The following is a 7736-nucleotide window of genomic DNA, read 5'->3' on the forward strand; positions in this document are numbered from 1 at the left end:
ACAAATGGGAGTTGTTCTTCTTGGAGATAATGCGCCAGTTCAAATTCAAGAACAGGAAATCGTTGAAAGTGATGCTGCAGGAGTTCATGTTGAAGAGATTAATGATGAAAAATTCAAAGATAAGACACGAGAAACACTGAATTTATATGAGTGTGGTACCTGGTCAGTTCTTCGAAACAGCAGTACTGTAGATCATTTAATCAAAATTGGTCCGATACAAATTAAAAATGAAAATTACCCTGAGGATGAGAAACGTCGACATTTCTCAAACTCTTATTACAATAGAAAACTTTCAAATGGTGAAATTTTTGGCCGCCGATGGCTTGTTTACTCCGTGTCTCAAGATTCCATATTCTGTTTTTGTTGTCGACTTTTTAATAATAAATCGAACTCCAAATTAGTTGGCGATGGATTCAATAATTGGAAATATTTATCCGAAACATTAGGAATTCATGAGAATTCTACCTCTCATATGAAATGTTATCAGCAGTGGGTACAAACTGAAATTAAACTAAAAACAGGAGCAACCATAGATAAGCAGGAACAAAAAATTATTGAAAAAGAAAGCTTACATTTGCAAAATGTTCTCCATCGATTATTGAATATTACTCTGTACCTGTCGGCGAATAATATGGCTTTCAGGGGACCTCGGACACTTTGTATACACCTAATGATGGAAAGTTCTTAGGACTAGTGCAATTTCTTGCAAAGTATGACCCCGTGATACAGAACCATGTGACACGTGCAATGAATGGTGATATTTCGAATCATTATTGCGGAAAAACGATTCAAAATGAGTTAATAGATTTGGTGTCTGAAAAAGTAAATGCCGCAATTATAAGCAGAGCCAAGGAGGCTATATAGTATGTAATCATAGCTGATTGCACTCCAGACATTTCTCGGAAAGAACAACTCTCATTTACAATTCGATTTGTTGACTTAACAGATGATATAGTACAAATTAAAGAACATTTTCTAGCATTCTTCACCGTTGATGATACTACTGGTTTAGGTCTTACTGAAGTTTTGATTAATATTATGACTAAATACGGACTCGAACTCAGTAACTGCAGAGGTCAGGGTTACGATAATGGATCAAACATGAAGGGAAAGAATACTGGTGTACAGAAAAGGATTTTAGATATGAATCCATTAGCTTCATATGTGCCTTGTGGGAGTCACAATTTGAATCTTGTATTATGTGACTCTGCACAGTCTTCTGTAAAATCAGTTACATTGTTCGGTATTCTTCAAAGACTGTTTACACTATTCTCAGCTTCGGTCAATCGATGGAAGATTCTAACTGATCACGTAGAAATCTTCACTTTGAAGAAACTAAACGACACACGTTGGGAAGCAAAAATTAGTAGTATCAAGCCAGTTCGTTAACAAATTTCTGGTGTTCATGATGCTTTAATTACTTTGTCTGAAACTGAAGGTTGTAATCCTGATATAGTGCATGAGGCAATAACCCTAGCAGAACAACTGAGAGACTTCAGCTTTCTCATCTCTTTAATTGTTTGGTACGATGTTCTTATTCAAATCAATGTTGTCAGTAAAGCGCTTCAAGCGAAAAACATGAACATTGCTAAATGCGTAGAAATGCTGAATAAATTTTGTGCATTTTTAGAAGACTATCGAAAAAATGGGTTTAAGCGAACCATTATTACAGCAAAAGGTCTAGCAGAGGAACTACAAATTGAGCCGGCATTTAGGCCAATAAAAAGAATCAGACGTGTGAAGCGCCAGTTCGACGAAATCGCCCAAGATGAACCCATCGTTTGTCCAGAGAAAAACCTAGAAATCGAATTCTTCAATCCTCTATTGGATACAGCTTTAATGTCTATGAAGGAAAGATTTGAGCAGCTGGACGGCTATTCAGGAACATGGGGTTTTTTGTACAATGTTGATAATCTACCAGAAAGAAAAGAACTTGTTAAATCATGAGCCGATCTTCAAATTAAACTCATGGTTAATTCGAAATCTGAAATTGACGGTATTCTGCTTTGCACGAATCAATAGGCATGAAAGCTTTTCTTTCTGGTAAGATTGAAGGTCAAAATAATCCTCTCATGGTATTGAACTTTATAAAGCGGCACCTTTTACAAGATTTATACCCGAATATATGGATTGCTCTGCGAATTTTATTAACAATTCCTGTTACTGTAGCAAGCGGAGAACGAAGTTTTTCTAAACTGAAATTAATTAAAACTTATTTAAGGTCTACAATGTCACAAGATCGACTTTCCAGTTTAGGAACTTTATCAATTGAAAATGATATAGCCGAAAACCTAGACTTTTCTGCTTTAATCAAAGATTTTTCCGATAAGAAAGCCCGAAAAGTTAACTTCGGACATTAAAAAAACTTAGGTTATAATCTTGACCTGCTTTGTTTTCTTTGTACTAATTTGTATGTATTCTGAACCTATGTTTTCTGAAACAACATGATTTTTCTGAGGACTCAAACAACGTGTTTTGTTTTTTTTTCTACTAAAAATCTCGAAAATTTAAACAATAGGGACATTTTTCATTTTGAAAGGGGCGTCATGAAAGATTTTGCCCAAGGGCGCCACATGGGCTAAGGCCGGCACTGATTGGACTTAAATAAGTTAGTGCACATTTTTGAATGGACATACTTTGACTTGCTAGATCATTAACCATTTTTAATAAAATCATACGGTAATTATTACATCAAGAATGTGAAGCTTCATTAAGAAATTGGCATTAGCTACTTTTAGATGAAATAGTAACTCTTTGTACTATAAAAAATAATTAAGAGAGTCTCGTTGCCAGTTCCTAATAAGTAATCTGAGAGATTTGTAATAGAGCGGAATAATTTTCATGACAAATAAATAATAAAATTGAGTAATTTTAAATTTTCTATTACTTATTCGTTTTTTATTATAAACATTTATTTCTGTTTGTTTGTTAAATGTTAATGGACTCTTAAGACTCTTAAAAAAGCTAGTTCTTAGAAAACGGCATTGGACTCTATAAATATAAACTATTCTAAATTTGTAATATGCCAAAGGCGTAAAACACATCGGTATTTTGAAAGTAAATAGTCGCTAGCGCATCTGGAGCACGGTGGGACGACCCCTTGTAAAATTTGACAAGTTTATGCCTGTAGCGTAGAAAATATTTGGGACTCTAATCTGTAATGTAGCTAGCCCATTCATTTTTCGGAAAACTATCCTTTAATAGTCAGGCCTGAGGTTGTAAAAAGTAGAAATATAGGCGGGAAGTCTCTAGGAGTCTAGGACTCTCGGTAGATTACTGGTGATGAGTATTCCATGATGAAAGGGGGGGGGGGCTTCAATATTTATTTCTGTTTTTATCGAATTTTCTTAACACGTTTATTATGATTTACAGAAGTTGTTCTTTTCAAAGGAAGAACTTTCGATAAATTCAATATAAATTAATGGAAATTTTTTAATCAACATACAATTGTTTAGAATTTGCCAGTTATTATTCTCATTATTAAAATTTGAATTCATCCAACAATGTACTTACAATATTTTTTAAATATTAATAAAACGTAAAAAATGCATTTTTAAGGTATTTCGCGATGAAGGTAGAATGAAATTCTTCTATCTAAATTTGATCCGAATTTTCTACAGAATTTCATTTATCACGTTTTTTACTTCAAGGTTTAAATAAATGTAACATTAATGTGCATAATGAAATTAAGAAAAATTGAAGATCTCGCATACAAAATTGTATTTATTTAAGCGAGACGTGTACGCAACAGTATTTTAAATTATATTTGACATACGCAAAAGAAACTTAATTGTTAATTAGGCGTCAAACACAATCGTAAAAATCTGTTTTTCGGAATCAGGTGGTCTAAAAACGTGGAAAATTGACAACAACTGCGGGAACCAATTTTACATTAATCTAATACCTTCTTTGACGAGAATGTAAAAATCGAGAATTATTCTAGATCAATCTTAACTCTTAAAGATCTACACCCCTTTCCTCACATTACTCCCTTCCACGCTCAGTAAGTCACGGCTACACCACGAAAGGCAAATAATGGCTTAATTGCGAATGGTATAATACTAAAATATTTCGATCCTTGAAGAATATTCTATCGGCCTCCAAAATCATTTGGCCCACCTACAACTGATAGGATCCTTTCCTTGTATAAGCAGAAACTATTAGAGAATATGAGAAAAAGAAAAACTGCGTTTCTTATATTGCAGAGCCGTATACTTAAATTACGTAACAGATTACCGGTTCTCTCCAAGGCCCCCCTCAAACCTGTAATGAACCGTACAACCCCCCCCCCCCTTACTATACATAATATACGGTTTACAGAAATAATAAAATAAGGGACTTGAAGCGTATATTCGCTGGAAAAGCAGCGAAACCTAGCTGTTATTCAGTGAAATTTCACTGATCAGCAGCTACATTTTACTGTTTTAGCAGTGTATATACGCTGATTTGAATTAGACATATACTGATTCGGATTTAGAGAGTACAAAGAAGACGATTTTCCAACAAAATACAGGAATGTTCAACTCAGAAAGACAATTTTTATACAAATAGTTTCATTTCAAATGAAAAATATAAATTTTAATTCAAAAATGAAATGGTTGCATGTTCAGTTAAAAAAATTATTTACAACAAAATAGTCAAATTTTTAATCAACGAGATGAATTTTCAACTGAATTGAAGGAATATTCAACTGGATTTGTTAATTTTTTTAAAACTTTAAACAAAATAGCTTCATTATCAACTGCGTTTGGTTGAATTTTCAGTTAAATAAATAATTCTATCGACCAACAAGGCGAATTGTTAACAAAATTCATGAATTTTCACGGAAATACTCGTAGCATTTGAATTTTTAACTACAAAGATTAATTATCAATCAAGGCGCTCGAATCACTACTTTGCTTGCAATTATTTTATTTGAAAATAAAATTCAATAAAATACCACGATTATCATTTTCACTTTAATAACTTCTATTTGTACACGGATTCGCGTGGGTACCCTCTCACGATGCAGAATAAATGATTGTGCAACACTAAACATTTTTATCAAATGTTTAGGCAAAAGTGAGTACTTCCAATAACCTCGTATGTAGCCGCATTGTAATTTAATTGTACTAAAATTAATGCACTGATTTTATGCCCGCCTTAGTAAAGAAAAAATTTCAAATGCGCATAGAATGTGAAGTTGAGAGACTTCTGTTCCAGCGTGGATTTAAACATAAAAAATCATATTACCATAAGTGATAAGAATACTGGTTATATGTTCGACTGATTAATCACAGTAAAATATATGGAGAAAAGTATTGCAAGAGAAAATATACTACAGAAAATCTTGATAAAGCAAAATATTTAACTGAAGAGATTATGAAATTACTTTAAGAAATTAATAAAAATAGATACTTACTGAAGCTAATGAAAATGAAAGTTTTTACAATTATAGAGTTTTAATTTCTTTTTTAATTCTTATCAAATATATAGTGCATACATTTTCTTCTAAAATTAATTTGTTTAAAATGTGCAAATGGTTCAAAATCTAAAAAAAGTTAAGTTCTGAATTTGCTTATGAAATTTATTTGTATAATAAATCATTATTGTAAATTTGCAAGGTCTCGTAGGAAAATGTGATTGGAAATATATTCTTTGTTGATTCCGTAAACAAATTAAGCCTATTCTTTCAAAAATGCCCAAACTCTTAATTTGCTCATGAAAGTAGTTTAAATAATAAATCTTGAAAATGCGATTATTATAATTAATCGGAAAGACGTTTTTAATTAAAATTGTAAAAAGAACTGGCCCTATTCGTTTGAAAAATAACCAAATTCTGAATTTGTTATGAAAGTTCTTTAAATAATTAACCATTCTTGTAGATTTAACAAATACCTTAGGGAAGAGTCATAGCAAAGACAATCATAGTTAACTTTGTAAACAAATTGTGTTTATTAATTGAAAAATACCTCACCTCTCAATATATTTATGAAAATTGTTTAAATGATTAATAATTATTACAAATTTGCAAAGTATCGTAAGAAATGATCATCGAAAGACAATCTTAGTTCAGATCTTTGAATGGATAAGTGAAAAATCTATTACGGATCTTAAGACTAGACTTGAACAAACAGGTACCAAGTTGTCACCTTTCCAGAAACCTGAAAACACAGATCGAGGAAGGCAGGGAGTAAAATCGCATGCTCCCTCCCCCTCAACCATGGCGCTCTGTGCAACCGCACGGCTTGCACACCTCAAAATTCGGCCCTTATTTGAAATGAACTAATTGAAATTAAAAAGTTGAAAATTGCATTGTGTAAAATAAAAATAAATAAAAATTCGAAGTTTTTGAATGGTTACAATTTTAGAGCTTTGAATTTTCATATTGAATACTCAATTAAAACATATGAATAGGAAATTTTTTATTTTTCTATTAAATATACCTATTTTCAAACAAGCGTCTTGTCTCTTATATCTTATTTCAAAATGTAAACATGGACATTTTTTAAGAAAATTTTTTAATTTAAATAATGAAATCTAAGACAAAATTAAAAAATACTTGAAAACATTTGAAAAATTTTCAAACAAACAACACATTGGCAGATAGTAAGGCACTTGACGTAAGTTAGCAACATTTTTTTAAATGTTACAAAATTGTATATAATTTTAAAAGATATTTATGAGTAAAAGTTCTAAATATCTTTTAAATTAACTCCAATTTTGCCAAATATTTAGCAGAGCGATTTTCATTTGATCGCGGTTTACCTGCTCGACGTACCCTCGCGCTGTGTCGAGCATTGCCTGAGGGGGGCCCTTTTGTCCTCATGCTTTTTGTTATTTTTCAGCAATTCCCGTCGTCGTTTTCCAAGAAATAATCATTAATATACAATTTTAATATTAACTATGACTTTTAAAACAATTTTCAATTGTTTAAACAAATGTTAATTATTTAAACAATAATTTATTTCCCAGAAATTCTAAAAATGATCTTATTTTCTTATTGAAATGCAATATTTTGTCATTGTTTGAAGTAGTAAATTTGTCTAAAAGCATTATGTAATTATTTGAACAATTAATTATTGTATATTTTCAAAAATTTTCAATTGAGCCAGAAATGTCCAATTTTATTCAAATTTGTATCATATGCTACTTTCTGTTGAATAATTATAAAATTTTGAACATTTATTTTATTGTTTCATAATTTTTTTTTCTTTAAACAATATTTATTTGCTAAAGCAGTTTTTTTCGGTAACTAAAAGAATTGCAATAAAATAGAACACATAGCATTATTTTTCTGACTTTATAGCGTATAGAAAGAAAAAATTTACCACTTTTTAATTGTTTAAACAAATATAATTTGTTTAAATCATTACTTTTCTAAAAATACTTTCGAAGTCGTAATTATTTATATGTCTTCTACTCAATAGTTATTGAAAAATAACTGCTTGAGCAAATAAAAATTGTGTGAACAAATAGAACTTTGTTAAACATAAAAAGAAATGTATGAAAAATATGTAATTATTATTATATATGTATAAATACGTGTATACGTATGTATGTATGTATGTATGTATGTATGTATGTATGCATGTATGTATGTATTTATGTATGTATGTATGTTTGTATGTATGCATGTATGTATGTATGTATGCATGTGTGTACCAGGTGTATACATATGAAACCGGTATTTTTTCAAGAAAAAAACACATTTATTTCAAGAGAATGATAACAAATATTTTATTCAAAGTATGCGC

The 7736-nt window shown here is 30.7% G+C and overlaps 1 pseudogene; it reads left to right on the top strand.

Moving 5' to 3' along the window:
- The first annotated feature begins 4 nt into the window (after positions 1–4).
- LOC117176606 lies at positions 5–2360 on the top strand (annotated as a pseudogene).
- Positions 2361–7736: the final 5376 nt, after the last annotated feature.

Source organism: Belonocnema kinseyi, chromosome 7 (assembly GCF_010883055.1).
Source record: "Belonocnema kinseyi isolate 2016_QV_RU_SX_M_011 chromosome 7, B_treatae_v1, whole genome shotgun sequence".
In the NCBI taxonomy this organism is placed as follows: Eukaryota; Metazoa; Arthropoda; class Insecta; order Hymenoptera; family Cynipidae; genus Belonocnema; species Belonocnema kinseyi.